Source organism: Dendrobates tinctorius, unplaced genomic scaffold (genome assembly GCF_039654945.1).
Source record: "Dendrobates tinctorius isolate UK_male_01 unplaced genomic scaffold, ASM3965494v1 ptg000209l, whole genome shotgun sequence".
Classification (NCBI taxonomy): domain Eukaryota; kingdom Metazoa; phylum Chordata; class Amphibia; order Anura; family Dendrobatidae; genus Dendrobates; species Dendrobates tinctorius.
In genome coordinates, this window is record NW_027361876.1 from 10,916,991 (window position 1) to 10,938,986 (window position 21,996).

Here is a 21,996-nt window from a genome sequence, read left to right on the forward strand (position 1 = left end):
TTCTTAAATGTTTGACAAGTGTCCCTAGCTCGCAGCACCTTTGCCAAACTTTGCCCATAAAGTTGGAAGCATACAAATGTCTTGGCATACTAAAGCATTAAGATTTCCGTTCACTAGAACTAAGCTACCGTATGTAGGCTGACCAGTGAAAAACAAACCCATAGCATTATACCTTCCCAAGCAAACCTTACAGATTGGCACAATGCAGTCAGGCATTAAAAGTTCTCCTAGCATACCCCAAACCCAAACTGAAGGAAGCATTAGTCCTCCTTCCACAGAACACTTTTTCTCTACTTCAAAGTTTAGTAGTGCTATACTTTACACCACTGTATCTGATGTTTGGCATTGTGGCTGAATTTCGAATATGCCAACATTGCCATATTTGCCCAAAAGACAGAGTCAGTCAGGGCACAGAGTGCGGTTACAGCTGCCGTATACACAGAGATGTGACTGAAACAGCGCCAGTGCCTTCTCAATTAAACAGGAGCGCTGCCAAAGTTAATTTTCGCCCCGTAGCATTCAGAGAAGTGTAGGCACCGTGAAGGTTAATAACACTAATAACCCGCAGATTAACCCTATATCTGCATGTTAATAGATTTTTTTTCTGGTGACAGGTTCAATATAATTGATAAAAAATAATCTACCTACATTTCTATCTTTGAAAGCCTTCTTACTTTGCATAATTTTTTCCACATCTTCCTCAAACTTTTGCACAATAGTGTATAGATAGATATAGATACAGTTGTGCTCAAAAGTTTACATACTCTGGCAGAAATTTTTGCTTTCTTGGCCTTTTTTCAAAAAATTTGAATGATAACACCAAACCTTTTTCTCCACTCATGGATCATGGCTGGGTGAACCAATTAATTGTCAAAGTACTGTGATTTCTCTTTTTAAATCATAATGAAAACCCAAGACATCCAAATGACCCTGATCAAAAGTTCACAAAGCCTGGTGACTTTGGCCTGATAACATGCACAGAAGTTGACACAAATGGGTTTGAATGGGTTTGGCTGGCAGAACCCACCAAATAATATAATGATAATGAGGTGCATTCGCAGCCTGGGGTCCACCGTGCAGAGATGGTATACTTCTGCTAGGTAATGGCGCAGTTCTATCGGAACACCGACGGGTAACCACTGACCTGGTGCGTGTAGAAGCGAACTCTGTTACTTCAGAGAGCCGCTGTAAGTGAAGCCAGAGCCTGTTAACCTCACAGGACTCGACTGGGGGAGCGCTGCTATAAGGTCACAAGACCCTGCCCCAGAGACAAGGGAAAGGGTCCCTCTAGACCAGCAGCGCTTGGCGCCGCAATTGTGGTGAGAGCGAGATGCGCAAGTGTACACGGCGCCTCACTGGCATGCGCCAGTAATCGCCCAAAGTTCGGCTGAACAGTGCACAACTTGCGCATGGCACTGCACTGGTGGGTGCTGACTTGGCGCGATACGGCAGTGCCTTGTACAGGATGACACCACTGGATGCTAGTGTATGACAATGCTATGAGCACAGTGACGGAAAGATAGCCACCCATTGGCGCTGAATCAGATACCCTAACACATGCATATCAAAGGAGGGGGGTAATATAATGAGTCATTCACCAGATTCATGCAACCATCATCACACATACCAATAACGTAAAGAGTCTATACTAGCACATGGCCAAGCGGCCATGCAAACCTTTTATAGCAGTGTCCTTCCGGGACCTTCCTGATGGTCCAATCCGAGCTGGAGAAGGACCTGAGCATGTGACCTCCGATCTCCAAATAGAGATCGTCCCACGGGCATGCTCAGTGGACCAAAAGGAGGAATTAGTCCCTGGAGTAGCTCACTGCTGACCAACATGCGTTGCTATAGCTGGACCAGAGGTGGCAAAAGCAACCAAACCCACAGAGCTATTCTGAGCAGAGCGCCAGGATCAATGAGTCTGCTGAGCATCTTCCTCTGCAGCTGGAGAGGAATGGGAGACCGCCAAAGGCAAGGCTCGGGATTCCTGCTGTGCAGTGACAGGAACCCGATGCCTAACAGAATTGTTACTAAAGGAAACATCCTCACCTATGACCTTTTTGCTTGTAATCAGTGTGGGTGCATAGAAGCTGAGTGAGTTTCTGGGATCCAGACAGACTCTTGCACCTTTCATCCAGCCACTGACGTTTCTGGATTGTGAACAGCAAAAGACAGCCGACAGCACAGCAAGGATAATGCGGAAGCAGGCTTTAAGTTTATGAACCCAAATGAACAAAAATATCCATAAAAAAGAGAGAGAGAGCAGCATCCAGATCTTTCACTTGTAGAGTAAATATTTGATACAATTATTCACCCAGACTGGATGCTGCGCTCTCTCTTTTTTATGCATGTTTCTGGATTGTGAGTCATGGGGAAAGCAAAAGAATTATCAACGGATCTACAGGAAAAGGTAGTTGAACTCTATAAAACAGGAAAGGGATACAAAAAGATATCCAAGAAATTGATAATGCCAGTCAGCAGCATTCAAACTGTGATTAACAAATGGGAAATCAGGGGCTCTGTAAAAATAAAACCACGGTCAGGCAGACCAACAAAAATTTTGTCCAGAACTGCCACGAAATTTGTTTGGAATGCAAAGAAAAATCTGCAAATAACATCAGCTGAAATACCGTACTTTCTGAAAACTAGCGATGTGACTGTTTCAAGAAACACAATAAGGAGGCACTTGAAGAAAAATGGTTTGCATTGTCGAGTCGCCAGAAGAAGGCCATTACTGTGCAAATGCCACAAAATATCTCACCTACAATATACAAAACTGCATAAAGACAAGCCTCAAAACTTCTGCAACAAGGTAATTTAGAGGGATGAGACTAAATTAAACTTTTTGGCCACAACCATGAATGTTACATTTGGAAAGAGGTCAACAAGGCCTATCATGAAAGGAACATCATTCCTACCTTGAAGCATAGAGTTGGATTGCTGATGTTTTTGGGATGTGTGAGCTACAAAAGCACAGGAAACTTGATCAAGGTTGAAGGAAAGATAAATGCAGCACATTATCAGCAAATACCTGAGGCAAATTTGCAATCATCAGCCCAGAAGCTGCACATGGGATGTACTTGGATGTTCCAACATGACAACAATCCAAAACACAAGGCCAAGTCGACCTGTCATTGGCTACAGCAGAACAAAGTGAAGGTTCTAGAGTGGCCACCTCAGTCTCCTGAGTTCAATATCTTTGAGCCACTTTGGGAAGATCTCAAGCGCACAGTTCATGCTAGACAGCCCAGCAACAGGATGCCTTTTTTGCCAAGAAGAGAAGATAGCTTTACTATTGGAGAAAATAAAGAACCTCATCCACAACTACCACAAAAGACTTCAAGCTGTCATTGATCTTAGAGGGGGCAATACACGGTATTATGAAATGAGGTAAGTGAATTTTTGATCTGGGCATTTGCATTTGGATGTTTTGGGTTGTCATTATGATTTAAAAAGAGAAAACACAGTAGTTTGAAAATAAATGGCTTCACCCAACCACTAAACATGAGTGGAGAGTGGAGAAAAAGGTTTGGTGTTGTCATTCGTATTCTCTAAAAAAAGGCAAAGAAAGCAAAAATTCTGTCGGGGTATGTAAACTTTTGAGCACAACTGTAGATAGATAACAGATAGATAAAATATGAAATAGAATAGAATGGACAGATGGATAAATGGATGGATAGATGTATGAATGGATAGATAGACAATAGATAGATAACAGATAAATAGATAGATAGATAGATAGATAGATAGATAGATAGAATTTACTAAAACTTGAGGTTTACTTCCATTTTCTGTACAGTGATCTGTAATTTTGCATTTCATAACATCAAGCATCTAAACATATCACGTTCTTTTCACACAGTGATAATTGTACAGTACAAAGTGTTTATTTGGGTTACAATAGGACCATAAAAGATCTCAGATGAAAATAATACAGATAATCTGAAAATGCATCAATGCCTAAATGTTTTCAAAATAATCCCAAAACGTATTATGAAAATATTACATTTGTCAAAATTATGAATTCTCTTTTCCTCCTGCTCTGTCTTATCAGTGGCAAGTGTACTGCTTTGTCATACAATGCTACTGGCTAATCCCCCACACTTTCACAATCTTCTTATTCTGACCCATCAGAGCATTGCTGAAGCAAGGGATTTAAGTCACTAAAAATAGAGCAAGGATTACTTCGGTTGCAGGCGGTTGAAATAGTTTTTAAGACTTCCTTTTTAAAAATTTGGCATTATTATCATTTTTTTTACTGCAGCTACAATGCTGGTGTATAGACTTGATTATACATTATCTATATTGCTAGTAATAAATGAACTACAAAATTTTACAGGCCTTGTGTTTATTATTCTAATGCACCATGGTGAAAGCTCCATCAAAAGCAAATGAAGAACTACAGGTTACAAGAACATTTCTTTGAAACATATTGCACTGGTTACTTTCCATCCTCTGAAGAAATAAATCTTTTTTAAAGATGTAGAATTTGGAAATTATTTCTTGGTGGCAACATTTTCTGCTATGGCTGAAAGAAAGAAAAGAAAAGATAGAGAACTCCATATGGAAATATTTCCTATGTATTGTAAGGGGTTGGGAGCGCTACCCCTTTAAGCTACCTGTTATAATGTATGTATATGACTGTATTTATATTGTGCTGATATGTCATTTTGTATTTGCTATGTTTTTTTATATTAGACTAACCTAATTATACATTGTAACATAATGTAGTTTTGCTGCTGCACCATGTGTATGATAGGGACAGTGCAGTCTGTGTTATGGCCACTAGATGGGGGCACTGAGTTAACTACTTGGCAGATATAGATGTAGTACACATAAGAGTTCTTTAGTATAAGTCACCCTGTAAATAGTTAACAACATAAGAGGGGTTAGCTGGGGAATAAGTCAGGAAGATCTTCCTATAGCAGTCAGTCCAAGGCCTGACCCCTGTGTGCTCGGGTGGGCTATATGCCCGAGCTGCCTAACTACCCCGTAATGTTAAAGGGTATTCTCAGCCATCCATGGGGGGAACTAAGAGAAGAACAAGGTACAGCAGAACCAGCAGTAGAGAGGAAAAGAAGGAAGTAGAGGAAGATTGAAGGTCACCATAAAAGTGTACAAGCAGGTCGCTCCAGAATGTGGTGGATAGCCTCGTGGGCTGGATCTCTGATGTCCGGGGCAAAACGGACGGAGAGCGCTTCACCATGGTAATGCTTGACAGGGAGGACACTGAGGGGTCGTCTGAGACGCTCCATCCCACGGAAACACTTAGTAACGCAAGGAACAGTGAAGGGAAAGATGAAGTAATGTGCCTTCTTTACTGTGATGAAAATGCTGGATACTACATCGATGTGTTGTGTCCTGAAGTAAATAAATATGTTCAGTTAAGAGTTGCCCTGGACTGTGTCTCTATTCTTTGGGAATCAGGACCAGCTTCAAGTCAGCGCAGCAAAGGAGACGCTGACAGCACCGTGAGTACCGATTGTAACATGCAAGAGAAAAGGTACTGTTTTCCTGTAGAGGGAGGCCAGGGTGAACAATGTCCGACAACCTCAGCCATGACTACCACCCTGGCCGACTTTTACAGTATCACAGGAATTTTACTTTATATCCTCATAGGCACATTTTTATTTTTACAGATTACTGCATTTTAAAGCTCAGCAAAAACAAACATTTATTTTATATTTGTGCATATATATATAGATATATATATAAAACTGAGTGTATGCATGTATGTGTGTCAAGCCACGCCCACTCCACATAGCCACACTCACTCCACACGCAAAGCCCAGTATAAGAAATATCTAATTTAATATATATATAAAATAAATATCTAATATATATATATATATTATATACATAATAAATATATAATATATATATATATTTCATAGTCACATCTTCTTAACCACAACTGTTTACACTGCCTGTGTTGCCCACAGCAACCAATCTCTTAGCATATTTCATTTCACCAGAGCTGTTTAAAAGATGAAAGCTGACCTGTGATTGGTTGCTATGAACAACAGTTTTCCTTGTAGACAGTTGTGGATTAAACAATGAAACACAAGATGGATTTCTCCAACCCAGGTATCATTTTAATTGGTGTAACAGCACCAAATTGACAATGCCTGGTTTGCTTTAAACTTATTTATAAAGCTACAACTAATGCCACTCTAAATTAGTCCTTCTTTACAATTTTTAACTAAATGGTATTACATTCAGGGGGCGGAGCCGCCGCACTGAAATGCTTGGGACACTGCGCCTCCACTGTGTACATGATAGGGAGAGAGTTAAATTAACCCTTCACGGTTGAGCCAGTGATGTCCAAATTATTCCACAGAGTGTTGCTAGCAACTCAAATGACCAAAGGGAGACGTGTCTCTGTATGGACGATCCAAAGAGATCGGTAACCCGTTTATTGTAGTCACTTCTTTTATAATATTTTGCTTAATTATGCAAAGTTCTCAACTACCAATAAAATCATTTCACTTTATAAGCCAATAATATTGCAAGGAAACCGGAACTGCATATATGTCTGTACCTAGATAGCGTAGAAAGTAGTATAATGGCATATTCAGAGCAATACACCCCCCCAGGACACATACAAATGGAACGGTCGAGTATAGTCCGGGATGCCCAAGGCAGGGGCGGAAGCAATAAGCCGCTTCAACTCAGAGAAGGCATGATGAAGGCTTTCCATGCAAATCGGTGATCTTTCCTTGTAGCTCATTATGCCATCTTTCAAGGCGTTGTAAAGGGGTTGCATTATGCGGGATGCATCCGGTATCCACTGACAACAATAAGTGCACAGTCCAAGAAAACGCTGGAGTTCAGTTTCATCTTTTGGGAAAGGAAGGGAGCTGACAGCTATTTTTCTTTCTTCTGTGAGGTGTCTGACACCCTGAAGGAGACAGTGACCCAAGAATATCACTTTACCAAGGCAGAACTGAAGTTTTGAGGCTGAAACCCGACAGTTCAGTGCTGCCAGATGCTTGAGGAGGCTGACAGTGGCAACAATGGCTTCCTGATCCGTTCGTGCACACATCAACAGATCATCCACATATTGAAGAAGCGTGACCTGGGGGTGATCTAACTGCCAGGGCAAGAGACACTCGCTCATGTTTTTTGCAAACTGGTTGGGACTGTTTTGGGACCCTTGTGGCATAACCGTCCATGTTAACTGTTTTCCTGAAAAGTGAATGCAAACAGAAACTGGCAATCTGGGTGTAATGGAATGCTAAAGAAGGCATTGGTAAGATTGATGACTGTAAACCAAGCAGCATCCTGGGGTATTTGGGGCAAAAGAGTACGTGGATTAGGTACCACTGGAGTTTCCAGAATAGCAGCTGCATTAACTGCCCGTAGATCTTGTACCAGCCGGTACACAGGGGGCTGGCTAGGTGGGGTCTTTTTCTTAATGGGAAACAAGGGCGTATTAGATGGAGAAACACAGGGTACCAGAGCACCGTTATCAAGTAACGTTTGTATTTGTTCCTGAAGGCCCCGCTCCTGATCATGCTTCAAAGGATATTGATGGACTTTGGGAAAAGGGGCACCAGGTTTGAGAAACACTTTTACTGGTGCTACAGGCATTTTCCCTATATCATTTGGCCCTTTTGACCAAAGTTTAGATGGTATCTCTGAGAGGTATGGGGTGAGTCGTTGATCCTCAGGCAATATTGGGGGTGGATCTGGGCCTATCAGGGCCATCATAACTGTGGGAAGGGCATGCAAAATACAAATTTCCTCACTGTCTTCATCTGCATAGGGGTTATGTAACGTAAGAACCATCCGACCATCATCTTGGAATTGTATTCTGGAGCGGAACTGTGATAATAAATCTACCCCCAGTAAATTTACTGGACATGTGGGAGAGATTACGAATTGAGCAGTAACCTTGGGGAAAGGCCCCACAGGGAGGGGTTTTGTAACACTATGTTTATTGGGTCTGCCATCTACTCCAATTAAAACAAGCTCTTGATCTGAGAATTGAATAGGGATATCCGTAGGTACATCTGATGATTTGATTATAGAATTGGCCGCCCCAGTGTCTACCATGAACTTAACAAGGGTGTCCCCTACAGGGAGCGTGACAGATGAGCATGCCCCAGGTTTGGTGGAGGACATTGTGATGGCAGACCCTGGTTGGCCACCCCTTCAGTATGGACAATTATCAGGATTTTGGGGCTGTCCGTAACCTGGGTATCCTCTGGGGTTCCCAGTATTTAGATTACGATTGGAAGAGGGAACTTGAGGGTAGCATCTATCAGCTTGAGTGTGACAGTCTCTCTGAAAGTGATCAAGTCACCCGTAGCGCCAGCATTGCAAACGAGAATTAGCACGGCGGAGCTGGGGAGGAAAGCTCCTATTCATAGGATTAGGAGAGATACTGGAGTAAGGAGCTGAAGTCTGAGGGGGGCCAGAGTTTGCTGTGTGCTCCAGTGATAAGGAACCAGCTGCGTACTCGCAGCCGCGCTGGGCGCAATGGTGGGGGCTGCTGCTGTTATAGCAGGGGCTTTCACAGCTGCCGCTGTTGATTTATTTTTCTGTTTCCCCGCTGCTGCAGAGCGGGTTAAATTCTTCTGAAAACTTTTTATTACTTTCAATGCATCATCCGGGGTGGAATTCTCAACATCAGGTCCAACTGAGATTATGGTCTCTTGCAATTCGGGTTTAAGGCCGGACAACAAAGCTGCCACAAAAAGATGTGTATGGGCTTTATTAAACAGTGAGAATCCCAGATCTCTAAATACTACAATAAGATGCCCATAGAACTTCTCAGCAGTCTCCCCCTTGTCCTGTGTGACATCTGTGAGAGAGGTAGCTTGGTCCGCCAATCTATCTTGTGCCCAGACCTTTGAAGCATTGCAGAAATCAACACCACTCTCATAGGTTCCCCCATCCAGATCCACATTATACATTATGCCACCCTCCATAATTGGAAAATACCCCTCCCCAGCTTTTACTCGAAGTATGTGTAATAGATCTCTTCGGGGAGTGGAATAAATCTCTCGATTTGATGCCATTTGCCTGTAGAAAGCCATGGGGGAAGTCTCTGGATCGGGTAATTGATTGCAAACAGTGTCTATTTGTGATGGGGTGAAGGGAGTATACTTTGGCCTGTCAGGAGTGCTTTCCACGTTATCTTCTTCAAATTCGGATATTACTGACAACTCGGGGGGAGGAGGTGGTGGTAGTACGGGCACAAGAGGCATCTGCTGTGGGAGCGAGGCAGGAGGCTCTGTTACAATTAGAGATTGTATTGCCTGATGGGCCGTTAGGCGGCTGTCGAGGACAAATCGGACCTCTTCCAATTTTATGGGGTTTTCCTGTATACACCGCTCTATTGCTGATACTATGACCATGGCGGCATCCTTCCTGGGATATTGAAAAATACCAGCAGAGATTAATGGTATAGCCACTGTATGTTGAGCCATCATACTGGGGTGGACAGAGGAGGCATACAGGATTGCGTTCTGGACAGCCTCAGTAAGCAATTGTTGGGACCTAGGAATATTGATAGGGTCATATCGTGGTCCCACTGCATGTATTACATATTGACACGGCAGCTGTCCTGCTCTGGTTGCTGCAACCTGTCCTGTTTCTACCTGGCCATACATTTGTATATATGAATTAGATTCTTCCTATATCATGGGTCCGCCTTTCTGTGAAATTTTTACGGCCAGTCCTCCAGCATGGCGGAGATGATTGTTTGCGGCATTTACTATGGCCCCAACATGCTGCTTCGTGAGATCTCCTGTCCCTATCCTAAAGAGCACATCGTGACGGTGGGGTCCAGGAATAATATTGGAATACATTTCCTGGAAATCTTCTATCTCCTCTGAGCATCCTGTCTCTGACCTGGTAACTAAAGTAGGAGGGGGTGTATATACATAACCACTAGCAATAGTAGGCATAACGGGGACTGGGGCTGGCTGAGGATGATAATAAGTACCGTCAGCATTCAACAGAGGAAAGGTGAGGGCTGCTACTCCCGGTCTCCTCGCACCACAATTGTAACAGACCTCTCTCCACTGAGGATTAGTAACTCCGCATACAGCACAGATCCACCCGGCAGGATCATAGGGTGGGGGGATACTGAGTTTTGGTAGTCCAGGATACATCGGTGCCTTAGGGTTAAGGGGCACAAAGCTTACAGTCGGGAGGAGAGGCTTGATTTCCTGGGGAGGGACCTTATCATCTAGCAGGGAAACTTCTTGTTTCAAATCATTCTTAACTATTTTCCTGCCCGACACATTAACCTCGATCTCAGTGTCTTCTTTAATCACATTCTCAATTCTTTCCTGTACCACAACACTTTCAGTCTTTTTCACAGTGTTAGACAATTTTCCTTTTTCCACATAGCAATAAAAACAATCAGAATTCACTTGCTGTTCAATTTCCACATAACCTTCATTATACAATTCATGTGCCAAGCCACGGAATTCCTCAGCGCCTTTAAGTAATCCATCATTAGTCAACCTCCCTTTATTTTTTTTAACTCCTTCGTCCCATAGCGTAGGCTGTAGCCTCCCGCCCTTAGGAAATCCCAAAATATTTTTCCTGCGTTCCTGACAGATTTCTTTCCTCGTCTTTGAATCATAAGACTAACAGTATCTGATCCTTCACACAATTCCAAACTTTTGTTTTTCTCCCACAGAAACATAATTCTCTCCTTTAGAGCTAAATACCCTTACTTCAATTGTGCACAATACTGGAGCAGCCGTACAGTTTGTTCCACAGGGTCAATAATCCCCCTCTGGGATTGCCCAAAATTCGCAGTACTCAGTGAAAGGAGGAGGGCGTCTCAGACTATCCCTCCGGACACCTCTGGTTATATATATCTATCTATATATACCTGAGTTACGTATCCTACCCAGTCTTCGATCACTCACCACGCCTGACTCTAACAGTGAATTCAGGATTTCAGGATATTTTGACTATAAAGAGAGTCACAATCACTGGTCAATCCGGGGTGTCCGTCCCTTATGAGGTACGGTTCGAGCACTGGGCCCCCAACGGGACTACACCTCTATATGACTCCACCCAAGAATCACCCCACCACGGGGACAATCCTCAGATCCTCTTTGCAGCAACAAGCACAGGAAAACAACACCAAACAGTCAGTCTGAACAGTATAACTGCCAACTTACCGTGGTTGTCGTGGGGGATGATCAGTCCCAATTTTCCAGCTCCTGTGTCCGCTCCGAGGGTCCTTTGTCTTGTTGTCCTCCGGGGGCAGAGGCGTCCCTGTTTGGGGGCCCCACGTTGGGTGGCCAGCTGATAGGGAGAGAGTTAAATTAACCCTTCACGGTTGAGCCAGTGATGTCCAAATTATTCCACAAAGTGTTGCTAGCAACTCAAATGACCAAACGGAGACGTGTCTCTGTATGGGACGATCCAAAGAGATCGGTAACCCATTTATTGTAGTTACTTTTATAATATTTTGCTTAATTATGCAAAGTTCTCAACTACCAATAAAATCATTTCACTTTATAAGCCAATAATATTGCAAGGAAACCGGAACTGCATATATGTCCGTTCCTAGACAGCGTAGAAAGTAGTATAATGGCATATTCAGAGCAAGACACCCCCCCGAGCCCCTTATCTTTGCACCTGATGAGAACAGTCTGGTTTCATGACAGCCCATGCCAATTACAAAAATGTATCTTACAGCAACAAAAATGAAGAAACAAAACCTTCAGAGAAATGGAGACGTGAAACTTCAGCTCTGATTTTAGTTTTAACCCTTCACATACAGACAGGAGGGAACCAGGAGATGACATACAGATATATATCATATACAGGGGAGATGACATACAGTCCTTGTCCTTCTCACCTGCCCCCCATGTCCAGCCACTAGCACATCCTCACAGAAACCTCACACACCTAGACATTCGCAGACACTCAGACTCTCTTCTACCTCTGTCCTCCATATCTTCTCTCCACAACACCGGCAGTGCCACCGCTTTCTACAATGCCACCCTCACATCAGCCATAGACTCAGTTGCTCCTCTCATGCATGGCAAAGTGTGACAAACCAATAGGCAACCCTGGCACAACAACCTCACCAAAAAGCTTTGACAAGCATCCAGGGTCGCAGAGCGGCGTTGGAAGAAAACACGCCTGCCAGATGACTTCACTGCTTTCAAACAAGCTACACTTGCCCTCACCTCTGCTAAACAGACCTAATTCACAAACCTTGTATCTTCACTAACCCACAACCCAAAACAACTGTTCAGCACATTCAACTCTCTCCTCCGCCCACCACTGCCACCTCCAATTCCCCTCATCTCTGCTGAGGACTTTGCCACCTACTTCAAAAACAAGATTGACCAAACAAGGCAAACCTTTACAGTTCCACCACCCCAACTGCTCCACATACCAGACCTCTGCCCTTCCCTAATAACCTCCCTCTCCAACATCCCTGAAGGAGAGCTTACTCATCTCCTTTCCAAATCACGCCTCACCACCTGTGCACTTGACCCCATCCCTTCCCACCTGCTCCCCAACCTCACTAACAGGATCATTCCAGCCCTAACCCATCTCTTCAACCTATCCCTAACTTCTGGTACCTTCCCCTTTGCCTTCAAACATGCCACCATAACACCCATCCTCAAAAAAATCAAACCTTGACCCAACTGCTAAGCCCAGCTATCGCCCCATATCACTGCTCCCGTTTGCTTCCAAAATCCTTGAACAGCATGTCCATGCTCAACTTTCCTCCCACCTCTCATCTAACTCCCTCCTTGACATCCTGCAATCTGGCTTCCGCCCCCACCACTCCACTGAAACTGCCCTGACCAAAATTACTAATGACTTACTCACAGCCAAAGCCAACAGACAATTCTCTATCCTCCTCCTTCTTGACCTGTCCTCTGCCTTTGACACAGTTGACCACTGCCTACTGCTACAGATTCTTTCTTCCCTTGGCATCAAAGACCTTGCCCTGTCCTGGATTTCCTCATAACTTTCTGACTGCACATTCAGCGTCTCCCACTCCCACACTACCTCCTCATCCCGCCCCCTCTCTGTTGGAGTCCCCCAAGGCTCTGTCCTTGGGCCCCTACTTTTTTCCATCTATACTCTTGGCCTAGGACAACTCATAAAGTCCCATGGCTTCCAGTACCACCTGTATGCAGATGACACTCAGATCTACCTCTCTGGCCCAGATGTCACCTCTCTGCTGTCCAGAATCCTGGAGTGTCTATCAGCCATATCCTCCTTTTTCACCTCTCGTTTCCTAAAACTCAACGTAGACAAAACTGAACTCATTATCTTTCCTCCATCTCACGTATCTTCCCTACCCGATCTATCTATTATGGTAAATGACATCATGCTCTCTCCCGCACCTGAAATATGCTGCCTTGGAGTAACTCTCGACTCTGCCCTGTCCTTCAAACCGCACGTCCAATCTCTTGCCACCTCCTGTCGCCTCTAACTCAAAAATATTTCCAGAATCCGTCTGTTCCTCAGTCATCAATCTACTAAAACTCTGGTACATGCCCTCATCATCTCCCGCCTTGACTACTGCAACACTCTCCTCTATGGCTTCCCTGCTAACTCTCTTGTACCACTCCAGTCTGTCCTCAATTCTGCTGCCCGACTAATCCACCTCTCTCCTAGCTACTCCGCTGTCTCTCCCCTCTGCAAATTCCTCCATTGGCTCCCAATTCCCCAACGAATCCAGTTCAAACTACTAACACTGACCTACAAAGCCATCCACAACCTTTCCCCTCCCTGTATCTCTGAACTAATCTCCCAATATCTTCCCTCACATACTCTTCGATCCTCCCAAGACCTCCTACTCTCCTCCACACTTATTCATTCCTCACACAACCGCCTCCAAGATTTCTCACGAATATCCCCTATCCTCTGGAATGCCATGCCTCAACACGTCCAATTATCCACCACCCTCGGATCCTTCAAACGGAACCTGAAAACCCATCTTTTCAGGAAAGCTTACAGACTGCAATAACCATTCTGCCGCCTCACCACCGCCTGAGCTGCCGCCTCATCACCACCAGAGCTGCTGCACCCCCGACCTTCTGTCTTTTCCTCGCTATCTTGTAGAGTGTAAGCCTGCAAGGACAGGGTCCTCTCCCCTCTGTACCAGTCTGTCATTGTAAATTTGTTGTGGAAGCTTGTTTACTGTTAACAATATCTATAACTTTGTATGTAACCCCCTTCTCATGTACAGCACCATGGAATTAATGGCGCTATATAAATAAATAATAATAATAATACAGGTATATACAGGAGGAGATGACATACATGTATATACAATATACAGGGGGAGATGACATACAGGTATATACTATATGCAGGGGAGATGACATACAGGTATATAGTATATACAGGGGTACATGACATACAGGTATATACTATATACAGGAGGAGATGAAATAGGTATATACTATAAACAGGGGGAGATGACATACAGGTATATACTATATTCAGGGGAGATAACATACAGGTGTATACTATATACAGGAGATGACATACAGGTATATACTTTATATAGGAGGAGATGACATACAGGTATATAGTATATACAGTACATGGGAGATGACACACATGTATACACTACATACAGGAGGAGATGACATCACCCCGAGCTCTTCATCTAGTATATATATATTAGTGTATATATACAGTGGGGGAAATAAGTATTTGATCCCTTGCTGATTTTGTAAGTATGCCCACTGAGAAAGACATGAACAGTCTATAATGTTAAGGGTAGGTTAATTTTAACAGTGAGAGATAGAATATCAGAAATAAAATCCAGAAAATCACATTGTATAAATTATATAAATGTATTTGCATTTTGCAGTAAGAGATAAGTATTTGATCACTCTGGCAAACAAGACTTAAAGGGAATCATCTGTCCCCTATTTTTAGCACTATCAGCTGCCGGCACCGCCATCAGGGGCTTATCTACAGCATACTGTGTATGTATGTTGTATGAATGTAGTATATATGTAGTATGTATGTAGTATGTAGTATATATGTATGTTGTATGAATGTAGTATATATGTAGCATGCATGTAGTATATATGTATGTTGTATGAATGTAGTATATATGTTGTATGAATGTAGTATGTATGTAGTATGTATGTAGTATGTAGTATGTATGTTGTATGAATGTAGTATGTAGCATGTATGTTGTATGTAGTATGTATGTATGTTGTATGATTGTAGCATGTATGTAGTATGTAGTATATATGTATGTTGTATGAATGTAGTATATATGTAGTATGTATGTAGTATATATGTATGTTGTATGGATGTAGTATATATGTTGTATGAATGTAGTATGTATGTAGTATGTATGTAGTATGTAGTATGTGTGTATGTTGTATCAATGTAGTATGTAGCATGTATGTTGTATGTAGTATGCATGTATGTTGTATGAATGTAGTATATATGTAGCATGTATGTAGTATGTAGTATATATGTATGTTGTATGAATACAGTATATATGTAGCATGTATGTAGTATGTAGTATATATGTATGTTGTATGAATGTAGTATATATTTAGTATCTATATAGTATGTATGTAGTATGTATGTTGTATGAATGTAGTATATATGAAGTATGTATGTAGTATGTATTTTTTTTTTTACATTCAACACATTAGCCGGATGATGGGACTACTACTGTCCCATCATTGGCTAATGTGTCAATCACTGTCAGTGTAGCAGGCATCCCCCGATGGGACTTGTAGTCCCATCGGACGATGCCTGCACAGACACAAGACCCCTGGCAGGCCCGCACAGACCACCGGCAGCCGGCACAGGCCCCCGGCAGCCGGCACAGACCACCGACAGCTGGCACAGGCCCCCGAGAGGCCCGTACAGACCACCGGCAGCCGACACAGGCCCCCGGCAGCCGGCACAGGCCCCCGAGAGGCCCGTACAGACCACCGGCAGCCGGCACAGGCCCCCGGCAGCCGACACAGGCCCCCGGCAGCCGGCACAGGCCCCCGAGAGGCCCGTACAGACCACCGACAGCCCGCACAGGCCCCACCCGCACACACAGACACGCATAGTGTCCGCCCACACACTGCCTACACTCTTCCCCCCTCCCGAAAGGGTTTTTTTTTAATTCCGATATTTCTATCCCATTGACTTTAATGGGACTTCCAGGATCGGAATCGGTGATACACGATACTTTTTTTAGATCGGCCGATACTTTCCGATCCGCTATTTTTCAATATCGGGTGGTATCGCTCAACACTACTTACCACACAATCAAATACCCTTGACCATGATTAGCACAGGCTGTAGGGGGAGCCCTATTTCAACATTTACATTAAAAGGCAACCATGAAATAAATTCACAGTATTGCACTATGCTTAACATTGATCAATTTTGGTATATATTAAAAAAAATTCATATGCTACCTTGTTAAGCAGAGTTAAACATTTTATTTTGCAATATTATTTGTAAAAAATATTTATATAAGATAAAATGTATTCCATGTAAAGTTGACTATGGATCATTTTGTATTGCATTGAATTGCATTTTTATATGATATCCATAGCCTGCAATGAATCTATAACATACCTCTGTGTCATTTTGAATTTATATGGATACATACAATTCTTTTTTTAGAACAAACATGCCAACAGGTGTGTTGCTGTTTAATCCATTTGCTTTAGCAGAGCTGCTATAAGTGAAAAAGTCTTCAAATCCTTAGTATGATCAGCAAAGTTCGAAAAAAAATAACAGTGCTATAACACCAAGCTAAAATAATGTCAGAGTTTGGTGAGATCATAAACTCACCACCATTGTAACATCCAGGAAAAATAACAATAAAAAAACAAGTCAGGTTCAGTAATTATTTCTTACTAGCAGAAGAGCCCGGCGTTGCCTGGGCATAGTAACCAACTGCGGTAAGTTATAACAAATTATAATGATTAACCGTGCATCTAATCCTATCCTGTGTGATACCGTCTGCTGAGCCGTGTATCTAATCCTATCATGGGTGATACTGTCTGCTGAGCCATGTGTCTATTCCTATCCTGTGTGATACTGACTGCTGAGCTGTGCATCTAATCCTATCCTGTGTGATACCGTCTGCTGAGCCGTGTATCTAATCCTATCATGGGTGTTACTGTCTGCTGAGCCGTGTATCTAATCCTCTCCTGTGTGATACTGTCTGCTGAGCCATGTATCTAATGCTATCCTGTGTGATACTGACTGCAGACCTGTGTATCTAATCCTCTCCTGTGTGATACTGTCTGCTGAGCCGTGTATCTAATGCTATCCTGTGTGATACTGACTACAAAGCCATTTACCTAAACCTATCATGTGTGATACTGACTGCTGAGCCGTGTATCTAATCCTATACTGTGTGATACTGACTGCTGAGCTGTGTATGTAATCCTATCCTGTGTGATACTGACTGCTAAGCCGCGTATCTAATCCTATCCTGTGTGATACAGACTGCTGAGCCATGTATCTAATCCCATTCTGTGTGATACTGACTGCTGAGTTGTGTATCTAATCCTATACTGTGTGATACTGACTGCTGAGCTATGTATCTAATCCTCTCCTGTGTGATACTGTCTGCTGAGCCGTGTATCTAATGCTATCCTGTGTGATACTGACTGCTGAGCTGTGTATCAAATCCTCTCCTGTGTGATACTGTCTGCTGAGCCGTGTATCTAATGCTATCCTGTGTGATGCTGACTGCTGAGCTGTGTATGTAATCTTATCCTGTGTGATACTGTCTGCTGAGCTGTGTATCTAATCATATCCTGTGTGATACTGACTGCTGAGCTGTGTATCTAATCCTCTCCTGTGTGATACTGTCTGCTGAGTGTATCTAATGCTATCCTGTGTGATACTGACTGCTGAGCTGTGTATCTAATCCTATCCTGTGTGATACTGTCTGCTGAGCTGTGTATCTAATCCTATCCTGTGTGATTCTGACTGCTGAGCCATGTATCTAATACTATTGTGTGTGATACTGTCTGCTGAGCAGTGTATCTAATACTATTGTGTGTGATACTGTCTGCTGAGCCGTGTATCTAATACTATTCTGTGTGATTCTGACTGCTGAGCTGTGTATCTAATCCTATCTTGTGTGATACTGTCTGCTGAGCCGTGTATCTATTCCTATCGTGTGTGATACTGACTGCTGAGCCGTGTATCTAATCCTATCCTGTGTGATACTGACTGCTGAGCAGTGTATCTAATACTATCCTGTGTGATACTGTCTGCTGAGCAGTGTATCTAATACTATTCTGTGTGATACTGTCTGCTGAGCCGTGTATCTAATCCTATCCTGTGTGATACTGAATGCTGAGCTGCGTATCTAATCCTATCCTGTGTGATACTGACTGCTGAGCTGTGTATCTATTCCTATCCTGTGTGATACTGTCTGCTGAGCCGTGTATCTAATCCTATCCTGTGTGATACTGAATGCTGAGCTGCGTATCTAATCCTATCCTGTGTGATACTGTCTCCTCAGCAGTGTATCTAATCCTATCCTGTGTGATACTGACTGCTGAGCAGTGCATCTAATCCTATTCTGTGTGATACTGTCTGGTGAGCCGTGTATCTAATATTTTTCTGTGTGATACTGTGTGCTGAGCTGTGTATCTAATCCTATCCTGTGTGATAGTGTCTGCTGAGCCATGTAGCTATTCCTATCCTGTGTGATACTGACTGCTGAGCCATGTACCTAATCCTATCCTGTGTGATACTGGGCTCCCCCTGCAGTCTGTATCAGAGGGTGGTCTGTGTTGGCACGGTAATAAATTGTGTTATTTCCAGCTTTACAGAAGGACGATAACACCATAGAAATGATAAGAATAATAGGCCTCAGTTATCACAACTGTCTACAAAGAAAACTGTTTCTGATAACAACCAATCACAGCTCATTTTTCATCTGTTAAACAGCTCTGGGACAGCGTGGCGAGTTTTGATTGGCGACTTTTGTGTTTCGACTTATGTGGCAAGGTTGGTGTATGTGTGGTGAAATGTGTGCTGAGGGTGGTATATGTGTTGAAGCACGTGGTAGTGTGTGGCGCATTTTGTGTGTGTGTTCATAGTGTGTGGTGAGTATCCCATGTCAGGGCCCCACCTTAGCAACTGTACAGTATATACTCTTTGGCGCCATCGCTCTCATTCTTTAGGTCCCCCTTGTTCACTTCTGGCAGCTGTCAATTTGCCTCCAACACTTTTCCTTTCACTTTTTCCCCATTATGTAGATAGGGGCAAAATTGTTTGGTGAATTGGAACGCGCGGGGTTAAAATTTCGCCTCACAACATAGCCTATGACGCTCTCGGGGTCCAGACGTGTGACTGTGCAAAATTTTGTGGCTGTAGCTGCGACGGTGCGGATGCCTATCCCGGACATACATACATACATACATACATACATACACACATACATACATACACACATACATACATACACACATACATACATACACACCCACATTGAGCTTTATATATTAGATTTATTTAATAAGACTGGAAGCTGACAGAACTAATATGGAACACACAAGCCTTGCTGTATAAAAAAATAATTGTGTCAGTACAGTCATTTCCTATTTGCTCCATTGGCTGCAATCGAGCATATGACTGAAGCTAGTTTTCACTTTTAATCTTTGTGATTCACGTGTTGAGTTGTTTCTGGTCTATTTATTTTTTACGAGAATTAACTGTTAGCAGGTGTAAACTAGTAATAGTCTCTTGTATAAAGGACAGGAAGTTTCTCCATGATCTGTGGGGAACCACTATTTCCTACTGTAATCCCTGCAGCTGTCAGGATATTCACTCATAACATTCTTTTCATGAGTAAGCCTCAGCATGTGCATTTGTTTGCTTGCTGAAAGGGCTATTCTGGTTGTGTGTCCTTGCAATGTGTATATATTTCGTACTGTGGTTACTATGTAACTCCTACTGTTGAAGAACAAATTCAATTATTACTAGAGATTATCAAATCTTTTCGAATTTTCCAAGTTCTGGGATTTTTGCCCCAAAATTTGATTTGCAGCTAACTTAAAAGAATTGGTCTGAAAAGAAGTTTGTGACACTCAAGTATACTAGTACGCTATCGAACCACTTTTAACACTAATACAGCCTTAGGCTACTTTCAGACATCAGTTTTCTTTATCCGGCAGGATGCGGTGAAATACCGGACTACCAGATCTGGCCGCAAATGCGGACACCGGATCCTTCTTTCTGCCAGATATATTCCTGGCAGAGAAGGTCTTCCGGGCATGCACAGTGCAAAAAAACGGTCCGGCGTTGGGAAAAAACATTGCATGCAAACGTTTTTTTCAGATGCCGGGCCGGCAATTCTTGCCGTATCCGGCAAAAGCCGACGCGCCGCATTGCCATCCGGCGCAGTGTGGCGACAATAAAAGTGTACAGGCAAAATGCCAGATCCGGTCGTAACAGGCGCCGGATCCGGCTTTTACATATTTCGCCGCATCGTGCCGGATAGCAAAAAAATGAAATGTGAAAGTAGCCTTAGTAATGTCAAAGTGACGTCTCCACAGAAACGTAGGGTAACCCGTTAGTAAAGAACAGCACATTTAATAACACAGGGCACTGGGATCAGACAGTTATGTACAGAACAAGGACTTAGTGTTGTTGACAGAGGACCCACAATGATAATGCCATCCGCTTCCTCCTCACTAATACTCATGCTTGATGCAACGGAGGACAATTGTTAATTGCATTGAACTGTGCTTGGAAACACTACTGGCAAGATGCTATGGTGTAACAACTGCTGAGACTGGGCTCGGAGGGTCAGGGGTCCACTGATGCCAGCATAAACTTCATCTGCCTAGATGCACATCCAGCTGAACTGTGTTGAACCACCCAGACCCATCTGGTCCATGCGCTACAATTTATGCTGTTGGCCAGTTGGGGGCCAGCAGCTGATGTTGGTTTGCACATGACAGGGGTCACATGACATTGACATTATGCGCACCTGTGGCACGGTGGAGTCAGCTGCTGGCCTCAAAAGAGGCCGCACATGGCAGAGAATTGATGGGAAGGTGAATATTTGTTTTACTTTTTTAATCAGTGGCCAAACTAATGTGTACTGTATGACTATGAGCTGTGCATTATACTAAAAGTATGCCTATAGGGGCATTAAACTACAAGTATGACTATGGGGTGCACTTTACTGCTATGTATGACTATGAGCTGTGCATTATACTACATGAATTACTATGAACTGTGTATTATACAATATGGATGACTCTGGGCTGTGCATTATACTACAATGGATTAAGCTGGTTTCTCATTTGCGTTGCACAGACCTGTGTCGGTCTGTGCACGGCCGCCGCTAAGTTCCGTCCCTTGCCGCGCCTCCTCCTGTTAGCTCCGCCTATTGGCGCATGACGCAGAATGCGACCTGCGTACCCTATCTTTAGCATTGGGTAAGTAGGCTGTGCACAGGTATGCATCTTCGACCTTTTGATGGTGCGCGTAGCGCACCAAAATGCAACACGTGGGGTTGTTCGGTGGGAGCTCGGGTCCTCATCCTGCAGGTTTGGAGCTCTTTAGAGAGCCAATGAACATGCAGGGATTGTCTTGCTACACACTGTAATCCTGCAGACCAGTTCGTTGTGGCCATGCAGTGATTGGATGGCTGCACAGTGTCATCAGGTCTATATCAGACTTGGCGCCGCCATCCTTGTCACAGTCTGCTCTGAAATCAGGCAGTGCAGGGAGAGCAGCTGCTGAGCTAGGGAGAAATTTGTTTGCTTCATACTTAATGTGGGTATACCATGTATCAGTTCTAGGCAGGCAGTGTATGTGGCAGACTTCTTTACATATATTAACCCCTTCACTACCAAGGGTGGTTTGCACGTTAACTCCCAGGCCAATTTTTACAATTCTGACCACTGTCCCTTTATGAGGTAATAACTCTGAAATACTTCCATGGATCCTGGTGATTCTAACATTGTTTTCTCGTGACATATCGTACTTCATGCTAGTGGTAAAATTTCATTCAAA